The sequence below is a fragment of the Pipistrellus hanaki genome (assembly GCF_964339955.1).
Source record: "Pipistrellus hanaki genome assembly, chromosome: 3".
Classification (NCBI taxonomy): domain Eukaryota; kingdom Metazoa; phylum Chordata; class Mammalia; order Chiroptera; family Vespertilionidae; genus Pipistrellus; species Pipistrellus hanaki.
In genome coordinates this window covers 45405567-45419695 of record NC_140505.1, presented here as the reverse complement: position 1 = coordinate 45419695, position 14129 = coordinate 45405567, and the positions used below count along the sequence as shown (strand labels likewise).

Genomic DNA, 14129 nt, shown 5'->3' with positions numbered 1-14129 from the left:
CTGATGACAGTGTTTGACACTCAAATTAAGACAGAACTGATAAAATTACAATTCTTAGGTTCCTGTTATTTATGATAATTCCCCTTTTTGCTTAAATCAATTTGAGTTGGATTTTGTGACAAATGCACTATTATACTTGCCACATTCTATTCAAATAATAGCATGTCCAAATAGCATAATTGTTTGTTATGACACTTATCCTTGAATATGTTTGACTATATCAGGGGAAATTGATAAAAAACATTTACATAAAATATTTTGTCAAACACAGGGTTGATAAGTAAAATTTGACAGGATTATTGTCACATTTAGAATCCCACATTTTTGTTCATTTATTCAAACATTCTTATAATCTCCACTATGTAAAATACATGGTTCCAGGTGTGATACACATGATCAATGGGGGACCAATTTAACCTGAAGGGAAGAGTTATAAGGTTGAAGAAGATAAGATTCTTACTTTCAAGACATTTATCATCACACACACACACACACACACACACACACACACACACACAGATGTTACTTGCCTCCCTCCTTTATTCAACTATCTCACCTTTTCATCTTCTGCTACTACCTTGAACATACCCTGAAATCCAAACTCTCTGCACTGTTTGGGTATGGCTTTGGTTGGGTTATATAGAAGCAGAGACTGAAATGAAAGTTCAAATGATTTAGAGGGACACTTTCAGAAGAAGGGGAGAGAATAAAACAGGATAGAGCAGGGGAAGAAGAGCTAAGCAAGAATGAGTTCTTAACCAGGACCTAATTAGCTTAAACCTTCTGAAAACCAAGGAGCACAATTTGTACCACAGATTAACTCCCCCTTGAAACAAGGCAGGGCATTGTGTATCCATGTGTCACTAAGCCATCGGCTGAGGAGGTCTACCTCCAGCAGTCAGGGTGGGTATAGTTTCCAGGGGGAAACATTTGGCAAGGCACAGGGGCAATTCACTAGAGAAAAGGGCAGCATTGTGTTGCTTTTAGGCAACACCTGCGGCAACTAGGGGCGGATATGTGGCCAAAGTGGATCTGGAAAGTAATCATCAGTATCCCTATTTTCATGTCCATCCAGGTACATGTGTTTGTGGCCATTGCCTGGATGTTAAATTATTCACCATAAACAATTTGCCTATCAAAGCCTGCTGCGCCTGAGAAAATTGCATAGTATTCATTTGTTGCTTATATAACTCTTTAACTATGTCTCTATGATCACTACAGTCCAATATAATAACTTGCTTACAAGTGTGTTTACCCCAGTGTGAGAATTAATTGAAGATAGTAATTAAGCCTCGTTAATCTTTATTTCCCCAATGCCGAATACAGTGATGTAATCACATGTGAATATCAATTGCACATGTTAATTTTTAATTGTTTGAATGAGCTGACCCAATGACAAACACAAAGCTGAAATCGTGGACACATAGACCAGTGGACATTGACTGTTTTAATGCTGAGTTCATCAGAGTAAGTAGACCATTAAACAGACAGATGACCTGCAAGTACTTTTAACTCTCTAAGCCTTCATTTCTTAATGTAAAAACAAAAAAGGGGATGGTAATAAATAGTGTTACAGGCCTTTCTCCATAGTTGTGATAATATATGGAGAATATATTTATATTCTCCATATATTATCAATAAAGTGTAAATGTTGAACATGTACTGAGTATTATTTAGTTTGTAGAGTATAGAAAACTATAAATATTGCAAAAATATGTAATGTCCAAATCTCATGCTGAAATTGTTAGGTCTGATCAAATAATTGAATTGATACTCTTTCCCCTGGGAACTGACCTTTAAAACACTTCACAACTGACATTCCCTTTTGCTTAGACCACATTCTACTTGCTAAGATTAGATTCCTCTTGTTATGACCATCATCTTTTCCTTCTGGACTTTCCCAAGATCCAGGCCCGCTCAGAAGTTTCCCTGCCAAAAAAAGCCTGCCTAGAGTCTTTTAAAACCTCTGGCTCCCCACCCCTGGGTGTTGGTGCCATTTGGGGGCTCAGCCTATTTGTCTCCAGATGATCTAATAAATTTGTAATCCCTTACCACTTTTACAGTGATATTTTCTGTATCTGTGCCTTGTCTTATTATATATTCAAATTCGCAGCACATGATAGAATATATTATAGATGTTGCTCCTTCTCCTGCAGCTACTGGTATCATTTAGATGTAAATATCCTCATTTTGCTGAGGCTAGAATTTATCCTGGCTGAAGTCAGTTTCACACATTAATGTCATCACAATATTGGTCCCCAAAGGAAAATTTCATGTTTTAATCTCAAATAGCTCTATCAGTTTATAAAAGATGTCTAAGAGGTGACAGAAAACATGGAAAAGAAAGTGTGTTGCATCATAAAGACCTAACTCCTGCAGCTTTCTTAATTAATTCAATTTCTCTAATCAATTATAACACAAGATTGTGCTTACTATAGCAATGATTCACTCTGCCAGAGGATTTTCAATGGCCATCAGATTGTTCCTGAGATGGTTTTTTGATTGCTGCTATAACCCTAAAATGTGGCTTCAAGAAATAATGTCCCCTGTTCTAAATTATTCCAAGAACGTTTTAAGATATTGAGTAGTACAATACATTCTTTTTCTTCTGAAATCTTTACTAAGAAGCACCATTAGGAATTTAAACATCTAATTACGGATAAAAGGATTTTATTACACTTTGTACCTACTTTCATATACTCCAATCTTTCTCTACAGCTGCTTACTATATTAATCAACATTTCAGAACAAATTATAGGATTGATAGATGTGTGTAATTCAGAGAGTGAAAAGGACTGCCTAGTTTTCTATTTTCATTAAAAGCTATAAGTGAATTAAAAAGAGATTAAAAATGTGTTGGATTAAAACAACAGTTGTTTGGTCTGAATTATTGTAACATGTGTATTTCCTTAATCAGAAGTAGGATTCTAGAATTGCCACTGTCAGTGGAGCTTGGAAAACTTGTATGTCTTTCTGTTTAGTTATGTCTTACTCTCTCTTGATTACTGATGTATAGCCAGTCCATAGAGGATAATTTGATTATTAGTAGTTTCTCATTGAACACCTGATTAACTCACAGATTGATCTAATACATGTTTTCATGTAAATAAAAACTAAAAAGGTCAACCAACTGCTGGAGGCTAAAGCCTACAGCAGTTAGCATATTAATCCAAAAAAAGAATCATTGGAAGGCCAATGGATTTTGATATTCAGCAGGGCTGAAAATCAGCTTAATATTGCCCTGTTGTGGGCTCAATGGCTCAAGGCATTTCTCTAACCTGAGAATCTTTTTACTGTTTAACCAAACTTTACCTTTAATATGACTGCATGCATCGCTAAAGGGAAAATGTGTATTCAAGTAAATAAACAGTAGACCAGGCCAGACGTTGGTGTGTCTCTTCAAGAAATAGGTCTCCACCTGACCCCCCATTCCTTCTAAACTCATATTTATTGTATAGCATTTTTATTTGTGCCCTTCCTACAGATCCTGAACCTGGCAGTGAAGGTGCGGCAACCAACTATTCACATTTTTTATTTTGTCTACCTGTTAGCTTATTTAGATATTTAAAACCTATTGCTAATACCAATTTGCATCAAGTCAGTATTTGTTTTGGCCTTGTGCAAACTTGAATTTATTATAGCAAAAAAGATTGTTCATTCATTCACTTATGCATTCACTCTAGTGACAAGTACTTACTGAATACTTATTACTTGGCTGACACTATTCTTAATTCTTAGGTAAAGATTGCGTGATTCTAAATATTTACAACAAAAAAGAGAAGAATATCAAAACATTAAATAGTAATATATGCAATTTAAAAACTAATACAGATGATTTTGGTCAACTAACTGACAATTCTTATTATATAATCACATATGCCACAGTATTAATATCATAATCCTACATTTAAAATTCAACAAAGAGCAGAATGGATATGGTAGAACAGCTTTTGAGAGCTTATTTCTATTCTCTTATCTTGCCTACATAATTCAATTATATTAAGCACTCTAGAACAATAGGTATTGAAAGATGTTTTTAAAGGCCCAGTTTTTACATGTGGGCACAATTTAATACTAAATCAACAATTTTGATCCCTTCCATAATCCCCCACCCAATTTTCAGGATTCATATTTTATACCTATCCTTTCAAAATGTTTTTGAGTGCTCTTTATTTCCCTACATCTATTCTGGAAAATATTTACCAGGAAGATTATGAACAAGAAATACAAAGTTTATGTTATCATGCACCTCATAATTTAATTGGAAAGACACATTTTAAAACGTGGGTTCTGGCTAGGATAAGTGCTGTGGATAAAAACACAGGGCAATCAGTGTGTTGTGTGATGGTGGAAAAGCTACTAAGTCAGCAAGGGTGGCCTTGGTGAGGAGCTAATACTTGAGCAAAGGCCTAAATGATGTGAGTGGGAGCATTACTTATTGGGAACATAACGTACATAGGCCCTAAGGTGGAAGCAAACTTAGAATAAAATAGGTACAGGAAAAATGTCCAAGAGCAAGAGAAGAGAGCTTTAGGGAGTGCAGGAGATAAGCACCATAAAATCATTTTGGCTGTTGCTGACCTCCACTATTCACTACTTATAAACCAAGCAAGCACCAAACATATCCCCTCTCCCCTAGCATTTGTTTTCTTAAACATCAAACCTTTTATTAAATTACTCTATAACTATTTCATATAAATTAGGGACTTCTTTTTCACTGGTCCAATTAGTCCTATGGGCAGTCAGAGAAAAGAGAAATCTGAAGTTATTCTGGATCAAGAAACCTCTCTTAGATATTTAAAATTTAATAATACATAAATTAATATTTCTCTAGACAGATCATCCCAACCAATATAAAGTTATTTGCATCCAACTCACTTGAAAATAAAGTGTCTTGCCCATCTGATCCTTACACTAAGATAATATGGTTTTCACTTTTATAAGAGAGGAAATTATTAAGTGTTATTTAGGGAAATTCTCTAAGCTTATACTATCCTTTTTTTTCATCCTCCAAGTTAGATCTTTACAATGGAACTTTACATGATATTCTGTACGATACAGAAGATCATTTCCATATCTTTGACGACTTTACCATTAGATAATTATTAGTTAACTAGGGGTCCAGTGCACGAATTCATGCACCTTGAAAGGGACTGTGGGCCATGAGGCTGCGTTGGGCACAGGGGCGGGTCTCAGCTCATTCTTCGTGCCCCTGCCCAGCTCAGTCCCTCTCACCATGGCCCCCAGTCCCTTCTCTACCAACAGCCCCTTCCCACTGCTGCAGCTTCCACACACCGGGGTCTCACCTACTGATGGCATGGAGCGACTGGGGCCAGAGGCAGCACCTGGTGCAAGAGGAACCAGCACTGTCAGCAGGTGCAAGCAGTGGCTGCTGCCCTGATCACTGCTCAGGAACAGGGGGAGGTGGAGAAGCCCTTAGGGGTTATCAGGGCCAGCAGCCACCTCTCACACCCACTGAGAGCACCGAGCAATTAGGGCCAGTGCCGGGCATTGACAGTGGGTGTGAGCGTTGGGCAGGACTGTGGCATGTTAGAGCAAAGAATTTTTAGTAACCACCAGGGTTCGCCCAGATGACAGTGACCAGCACCCTGCTTTGGTCTGGCACCCCTGCTCACCTGCTCCACCATCCCACTGTGGCCAATGCCCGCCATGTTCCACACTCTGCTGCCTGCTGTTGATGCCGGCCATGTTCCACATGCACCCCCTGGTGGTCAGCACACGTCATAGCAACCAGTTGTTGGATTGTTCGGTTGTTCTGTCCTTTGGTCTATTTGCATATTAGCCTTTATTACCTAAGATTATGGAAAATATGGTCCTTTTCCTGAATACTCACAAACTAGAAAATCTTTGAGGATCTGATCATTCAGCCTTTGCTCTTGGATAAGCCACTCATGGCCTCGATGCTGATACTGTAAGAGAAAAATACAAAAAGAAAAAGAAAAGCAATTCTCTCATTTGGAAATAGGAGATTCCCCCTCAACCCATTCTATCTCCACCTTCATTTTCTTATTCACTTTATAACACTTGTAATTACACATTTTTTTCCTCTCTGTGAAATGTATATAAATTTTTTAAAAAGCTGAATGAGCCTCTCCTCAGTTTTAAGGACACAGGAATGTCTTTGTGAGGGACCTGGGCTTGTGTGTGTGTTTCTTTTCTCAGACAGTAAGAAGTTAACCCATAGTTCTTCTTATTCATAATAGTGCTGGGTGACTGAGTTCTCTGGAGATTTACAGTCACATCTGTGACAAGAGATATTATTGAAGAGGAAAGTGAATTTTATTTCTGTGTGTGTGCGCGCATATGTATGTAGTATTTATTTTGTTATAAGTAAAAAAAAAATGCAAAGTTGCAATTCACCCAATTATAATTACTTACAAATCTTCCTTGCATGCTGAAGAAACAATTTAAATTTCCATTCTTATTTTTAACATCTCATGAAATAAAGAGAAATTCAGATTGCTCTAAATGACTGATTTTTTTTTAATTATGAAGATATTTGTATGTATATTCACTTGCTTTAATTTGCATACATATGATATAATTAAACTTTATTGCTTGTAATTTTCAACATGGTTAATAATAGCTGAAAGGCCAGGCTTGCATTCTATACAAAGTTTTAAAATAAAATGTCATTTCAAATGGATAAATGTTCAGTATTAATAATTGCCCTTGGAAATGCTTTTATTCAAAACTACTTGTATGATCACTTTAGAAATAGACAATGTCAGTAAGTGGCATTTTAACAGATAAATTACTTTATGTAATAGCAAACCATTTACTTAGTGAAATATAAAAGATTTGGAAAAGTAAGTCTCTAACAATAAATGCAACTTTTGTATGTAAATTTGCATAGTACAAAAAGAAAATAACCTTGCTCTGTTTTTCTTTTAAAATATTTGACCTCATTAATGTTGCATCTGAATATATTTAAAATGTGAAATTATTTATTAGCAAACAGATGAACATATAAAACTCTTAAATTATGTAAATAATCTATATGATGACCCTATTTTAATGAAGTATAAATTTGTCATTTGCCAATTCATCTATCCATAATGGAAATGATACTATAATACAGTACCTAAAGCTATTAGTTATGAAGTATATTGTTTTTTGTGTTATTCTGGGATATGTCAAAAATCTGTAGCACAATTAATTTTATAGGTATCATGATATTCATTAAAGCACATATTTATTATCTGCCGTAAAAAAAATGAAGAAAAATATACCATTTGCGACAGCATGGATGGACCTGGAGAACATTGTGCTAAGTGAAATAAGCCAGTCAGAGAAATACAAAACCATATAATTTAACTCAAATGTAGAATTTAATAAACAAAGTGAACTACCAAGCAAAATTGAAACATACTCATAGATAGAGGGCAGGTTGACCACACAGCTCCCGGGAGCAGAGGAAGGAAGGTTGTTGGGTGTAGAGGGATTAAGCAAAAAAAAAAAGAGAGAGAACGCATGGACTTAGACAATAGTCTATGGTTAGGTGTGGAAGTAGAAGAGGGCATACATAGAGTGGATAATTGGTGATGGAAAAAGCAAAATAAAAACACAAATGCATTTGCTTTAGGTAAGCAGTAATCACAGTTGTGACTGAAGAAAGACAAACCTTAGGTGGATGGCCAGGCACAATCTCTGACCCACATCCTGTATTTACCCTGCTTTTGAAAGGCAGCAGGAGTTTTAGCCACAATAGTACCATTTTACTGCTCTATTGCAAGTTAAAGGGGATTAATTCAGAAAAACAGGAAGGAATTCATTGTTAAACAAAGATAAGTTAATTCTGTATTGCATTGGTAATTGATTAGACGTGTCAGAGGACTGAAAGGAAGAGAAGGAGCACTGGAGCAGTTCCAGGTAACCCTAGGGCTGGGGGACTCCAAGGAGGCAGGCTGGCATCTCCAGATCCAGAAGTGCAGCAGAAGGGGCCTGTGGTCCTATGTCTGGCACCCAGACTGTTGATGAGAGGACACTAGCTGGCACCTCTGAAGGGAGGTGATGAGGATGGTTCTGGAAGGGATGCAGGAAGCTGGAGCTTGGAATCAAATGCTACTCCTAAGGTGGACGGTTATTGCTATGGCAACACTGACAGAAACACAAAACTAAAAAAGAGGAGACCTCCCTTTTACTTCCTCCTCTCTACCAGTCACTGTCTGGTGCTGCTACTTCAAATCCTGACAGAGAGCCATCAATCAATCAATACAATCTGTCTGGAGAGTTCCTGTTCGGTTTCACAAAGGAGCATTTAAAAGAGTGGATTTGGAAGTAAAAGGAAATAGCTTAATTTTCTGCACATGTGCTTACAATGAGAACGCATCACCAGAGGGAGTTCTGTGCGACAGCCTCAGTATCACAGCTTTTTAGAGTGGAAATGTTTTTATATCGGGCTCCTCTAGGCCTACCCACTGCCTTGGGCTAAGGCAGGTCATTTGGCTAAATTGAACTACCCTGGCCTAGATGAAAGAGAAGGTGTGTAGGGACCAAAGTAATTCTTAAGCGATGGGTGGATCTGCCCACACGGTGTTAACACCACTAGGAACATTCATGCACAAGCTGCCAGCAAAAACACCAGGACTGAATCCATCAATTAACCTGAAATCCTGGAAGCTGCAGCCCTCTGGACACTTTCGGATCTTGTAAGACCCAAAGCCATGGAACGAGGTGAACCACTCTGTGTCTGGCCTTCTGACTCACAAAAGCTAGGAGATGATGAATGAATGAATGAATGCTGTTTAAAGACACTAAGCTGGTAGTGATTTCTTAGGGCAGTAACAGAAACCTAGTTCAGAGGGCCATCCAGGGAGGTATGCTTGCTTAAATCTTCATCTGCTGCATTCTTCTCATCACTCTGAAAAGTTCTAAATTCTAAGAAGAGAAAGAGAAACCTCTACTCTAGGCCTCAGGGCAGTGGGCACCCTGGAATTGCCACCTGGGCTATCCTTTCAGAAAGAAAAGCTGAGTGGACCCCACTGTGCCTTTGTTCTGGGTATAGAATATTTTCATGCATGGCAATGAATCCATTTAAGTAAAATGAAGATTAGAGAGAAAGTCTGTTTCCCTGTTACCCTGATCTAGATTGCTTACTATGGTCTCCATCTTATGTACACCAGAAACACACAAAACAAACAAAAAAAATCAGGGATGGGTTTGCCAGGCAATTCTGGGCTTTCTTCTAAGGAAGCTCAGATATCTGTTATTTCTAGGGCTTGGTAGTACCTTCATAAGCAAATTCCCCTTTCAGCATTTTGAAATGGCATTATTTTTGGCCAAGAGATAGTGACTCCAATTATTTGGCGGGTTCTGGATTCTTTGAATGGCTTGTGATTGACGATCATTTGATAAGTACTGTATTTGATATAAACATTTTGGTTATGTAGGCCCAGCGCAAACATGCAGACTGCTAGTTGGACACAATCTGATAACTCCTGCTGGCAGATTCCATAATTATATTAGCAGTGCATTGCCAGGTACCCGCTATACTTACATAAAGAGGAGAAAAAGAACTCAGAAAATATGGTCTTCTCAGAAAATATGTAATAAAGGCAGGGACCCTGTGTGAAACTATTCCACTGACAGTGGACATCACTTATCCTTGAACCCCTTCTGTGTAATATCAAAGTTGAAACAGGAAAAGAACTACTGCACAGCCAAGGCTGATGTCATCACCGGGACTGAACAAACTGCTGCCATTATGGTACCTGGTATGAAGCCTTAGAATTGCCAACATTTTTGTGTGTGTTCTTCCAGAAAAAGATCAGGATCAATTGGCTTCCATGTAGTAAGGCCTTTTTTCACTCTTTTCACAGAGCTATTTGAATTATTCTGCAATATTTTACCAGTGGGTCAGACATGCTTTAACACACTATGACCCGCTGGTAGGTATTGAAATGTCCCCTTGCATTGAGGACATTATGATTGTGACTCCCACTGAGGAAATTGCTCACATAACAGTGATTAAAGATGGCAGGACCTCGAATCAGGAGGAAATGCAAAGCCCTGATGCTTTAATGTCTTCTATTGTGAAGTGAAAATGGCACATCCTACTAGCGGCCAACTCAGTTCCTTAGTCAATTTCAAGAAGAGGTGGCAACACCCTCATAAGTCACAGAAAAAGTATCATTCACAAATTATCTAAACTACTGGTACCAAAGAATCTTGCCTATGAAACTTGTCACCTGGTAAGAAAGCATAATTCACTGAGAAAACCCACTTTCAATGGAATATCTAGTACAATGCTATATCAACTTTCCATAATGTCAATAAGGTTCTGATTTTACATAGCACTGGATATTCTTCATGTTGGGCTGAAATCCAGATCCGGTTCTTGGATATGCCATCTTACTGAAAATAGACTCATGGATCTTCACTAATCATGGTTTTAGCTCTATGATGAGGCCACCAGACCACCAAGATAGTAATGACTGAATATATAGTGATAAGATCTTACCTAATAGTAGAGAAACATGTAAATTGATTGTACCTCCTCTACACCCACAGCCAATCAGAGTGAGTATGCAAATTAACCCCCAAAAAAGATGGCAGATAATTTACATTTATACTTGGGTCCTGAAAACCTCCTTGGCACCAGGTCACTCCCAGCTGGCTGGGGCAGAGGCTTCAGGCTTGGGAAGGGGCCGAGCCTGGGATTGGAGAGAAGGAAAAAAAAATCAGTGGAAACATATCCTCAGGTGAGGATAAAAAGAAAAATAAAGAAATGTCATATCCTATGAAGGACACATCTTGAAAATGCCTAAAGAAAGCTGTCATTTTCTTCATGGTGAAGGGACTGTAGTCGTGTTGATGAAAATACTTGGCAGCTGCAGCAGCAGGGTGATGGGGCTGGTTCCTTCCCCTGATCAGGCTTGCTACCTCCCACAAAGGAAGGCCAGACTGTGACTTAGGCCCTCTGCCAATGGGGAACAGACCTAAACTATCAGTAGGACATCCCCTGAGGGCTCCCAGTATGTAAGAAGGGGCAGGGTGGACTGAGGGACCCCTTCCCAGTGCACAAATTTCATGCACTGGGCCCCTAGTATATATATAACTTACTTTCAAACTCTAGCTGATACTCTCCAATTTATCTCTTTATCTCTCCCATACTCTCAAACAAAGAGCAGTCTCATTTAAAGAAAAGTGTAGTGAATCTGTACAGGTACTCATAATTTCTACCATTGGTTGGTGGATTTATGCTGAAAAGTATTGCACTAATGGTATTATGACAAAAGAACTACAAAATCTGTCCTATTTTTCAGCTATGCCAGTATCTATGAAGAGGATTTTGATAGGATTTATTTTCATCTATTTGTAAGTTACACAAATTATTCCAACTCTACCCTAGTGTAAGGGGTGTGAAATTTGAATGCTTTTATTTGGTTGCTAATTTTTAAAATTTTTTTAGCAGCAACATGGTTTATTAATTTGTGCCTTAGCATAGGCACTGGAGCTTGCCCAATTGTGCTCTTGATGTATAAAACCCGTACATTCTGCCAGTTCTTTTTGAGCAATGACACCAGGAAATTGAAAGTTATGTGGATGTTGTATACAAGCTCATTATCTATCATCTTCAAGTGGCCAGCAGACACTGCCAGACAGGGCACAGTCTTCATCTGGAACTTGCTTGTGGATTTCACTTCAGAGACTTTGGCCACCACGCTCTCGCCTTGTGGATCAGCACGGAAGGGAATTTGCCAGCTTTATTCAGGCCTGTGTCCAGGATGCCTTGGATCTGCTTGATCAGAGACTCTAAAGCCAAAAAGGCATCATATTTCTTGGCCAGGTTCTTGACCAGTTTCTTATCCTTGTTAAGTTCCCTCAGTACCTGCTGTGCATGTGGAGGATATCCATGGCCGTGGCCTCAGGTCACAGTGCTGCTGGAAACCCCCAGAACACATATGGAGAACCTGGGGCAGGGAGTAGATTTGTAGATTTAAGCCAGATGGTGCTCAAAAAGTGTTTGTCCTTTTGAGTGTCACAATCCTGCAAGCTGATCTGCAGCTCCAAAAACTTGCCCTAGTTACCATGCAGGACTTCCTGCAGTGCCTCATAGAGGGTGTCGGAAGAGATTTTGTTGCTCATGTTTCCTCACGCCACAGAAACCAGAAAAAACTGCAACATTTTTTGGAAGCTAAAAAGCACCTTTCTTGTCCTCCTTTTTTATGCTTAATTTTAATTCCAAATGTATAACAGGTTCAATTCTTTTCCATAAGAGATGGAAACTTACATCTATACTTGACTACACTCCCTACCACCCAACTTGTGTGCCCACCAAAGGAAGTATCAGCACTGAGTGGATATAGATATAATCTTGGGTCTAACTGAGGTTTTGTAGGACTTGTTTTCTTCTATAGATGGCCCTTTGGATCAGAAGGACCTTACCCTCTTCAAGCATGTCAAACTCGCATCCCGTGGGCCACATGCCTTGTTTATTTGGCCCATGTTAGACTTTGAGTTTGACATGCTTGCTCTAGATAAATGGTATCTTTGTTACTGACTAAAAGCCCAGCAGAATTAATGACATTTCTTTTTACTCTCTGTTGCCAATATGGCAGCCTTTCTAGAATTGTGAGGGACATGAGTTTTCATCTCTACTTTTGTTGGTAATAATAAAGTCTAATGTGTGATTCTCAATATATGGGACACGCTATGGGAATTTTGCTGATAAGACAGCCTGGGCCTATACTGCAAATTAGGCAAGCATTAATTCATTAACTTGGTAGTATTAGCCTAGATTCTTGTGGTTCTCCTGGAAGGAGTATCTGAACTGTCTAAATATTTATGCTACTTTTGAGTCAACACCTTAGCTTAAGTTGATTTTCCCATGCAATCTCTGGAGGATCAAGTCAAATGACCTCAGGTATCCCGATCATGGTCTTGGTGTGGTAGGTTTTGTAACTGTGCTTTATAATCTCTCAAATTCTATATTTTATCTTCTGAAAGCATATGTTAAAGGTCCCATTAAAGTGCAAGTTACTGTTGGTTCAAATTTAAAGAAAAGTGTCTGGACAGGATTAGGATATTTATTAATCTTTATATTTTCTTATACTTTCAAAATATGTAATATTTTTTAAAAAAAATTTTACAGACTAGGAATGGATCTTTTTAAAATGTTATTAAATTTATTGGGATAACATAGATTAATCAAATTGTATTGATTTCTAGTTTACAATTCTATGATACATCATCTGTGTATTGTATGATGTATTTGCAACTCAAAGTAAAAGCTCATTCTTTCAAGCATATATTTAATATCCTTTATCTTTTACTATATCCCTCTCACCCTGTTTTTCCTCCAGTAACCACCACACAATTACATATGTATAGGAATTTTTGTTTATTCATTTGTTGCTTTTAGTTTTATATTCCTCATATAAGTGAAATCATAGGGTCTTAACTTTTCCATTGGACTTATTTTGCTTAGCATGCTATTCTAAAGATCCACCCAGATTGTCACAAATGGCAGTGTTTTATATTTTCTTATGGCTGAATAGTATTCCGTTGTAAATATGTACCACATCTTCATCCAATTATCTATTTAAGGACAACTCCATTGTTTCCTTGTCTTAGCCAGTGTGAATAATGCTGCAATAAACATAGGTTGAATATATATTGATGAATAAATGTTTTCAGATTTGGAGGGCAGATACCCAGAAGAAGGATTGCTGGGTCATATAGTAACTCTATTCTGAAAATTTTGAGGAACCTCCATACTCTTTTCCATAGTGGCTGTCTCAGTTTATATTCCCACCAGCAGTGAATGAAAGTTCCTTTTTCTCCATAACCTCTCCAATAATTATTTTTCTTATTGATAATGATTTTAATAGGTTGAATGGTGGTATCTTACTGTAGTTTTGATTTGCATTTTCCTAATAGCCAGTGAAGTTGAGTACGAGTATCTTTTCATATATCTGTTGGCTATTTGTATGTCTTCTTGGGAGAAGTGTTGATTCAGGTCCTTTGTCCATATCTTAATATGATTTTATGTTTGAGTTCTTTATATATTTTTACATTAACCCTTCTGCAGAGCTGTCATTTGCAAATATCTTCTCCCATTTGGCTGGTTGACTTTTTTGTTGTTGTTGTTGTTAATCCTTACC

General features: G+C 37.9%; 1 pseudogene across 1 annotated transcript; it reads right to left on the bottom strand.

Annotated features, from left to right (window-relative positions):
* Positions 1–11354: 11354 nt before the first annotated feature.
* On the bottom strand, positions 11355–12111 carry LOC311618569 (large ribosomal subunit protein uL1-like; annotated as a pseudogene). Its single transcript has one exon. The product of its transcript is annotated as a large ribosomal subunit protein uL1-like (transcript).
* Positions 12112–14129: the final 2018 nt, after the last annotated feature.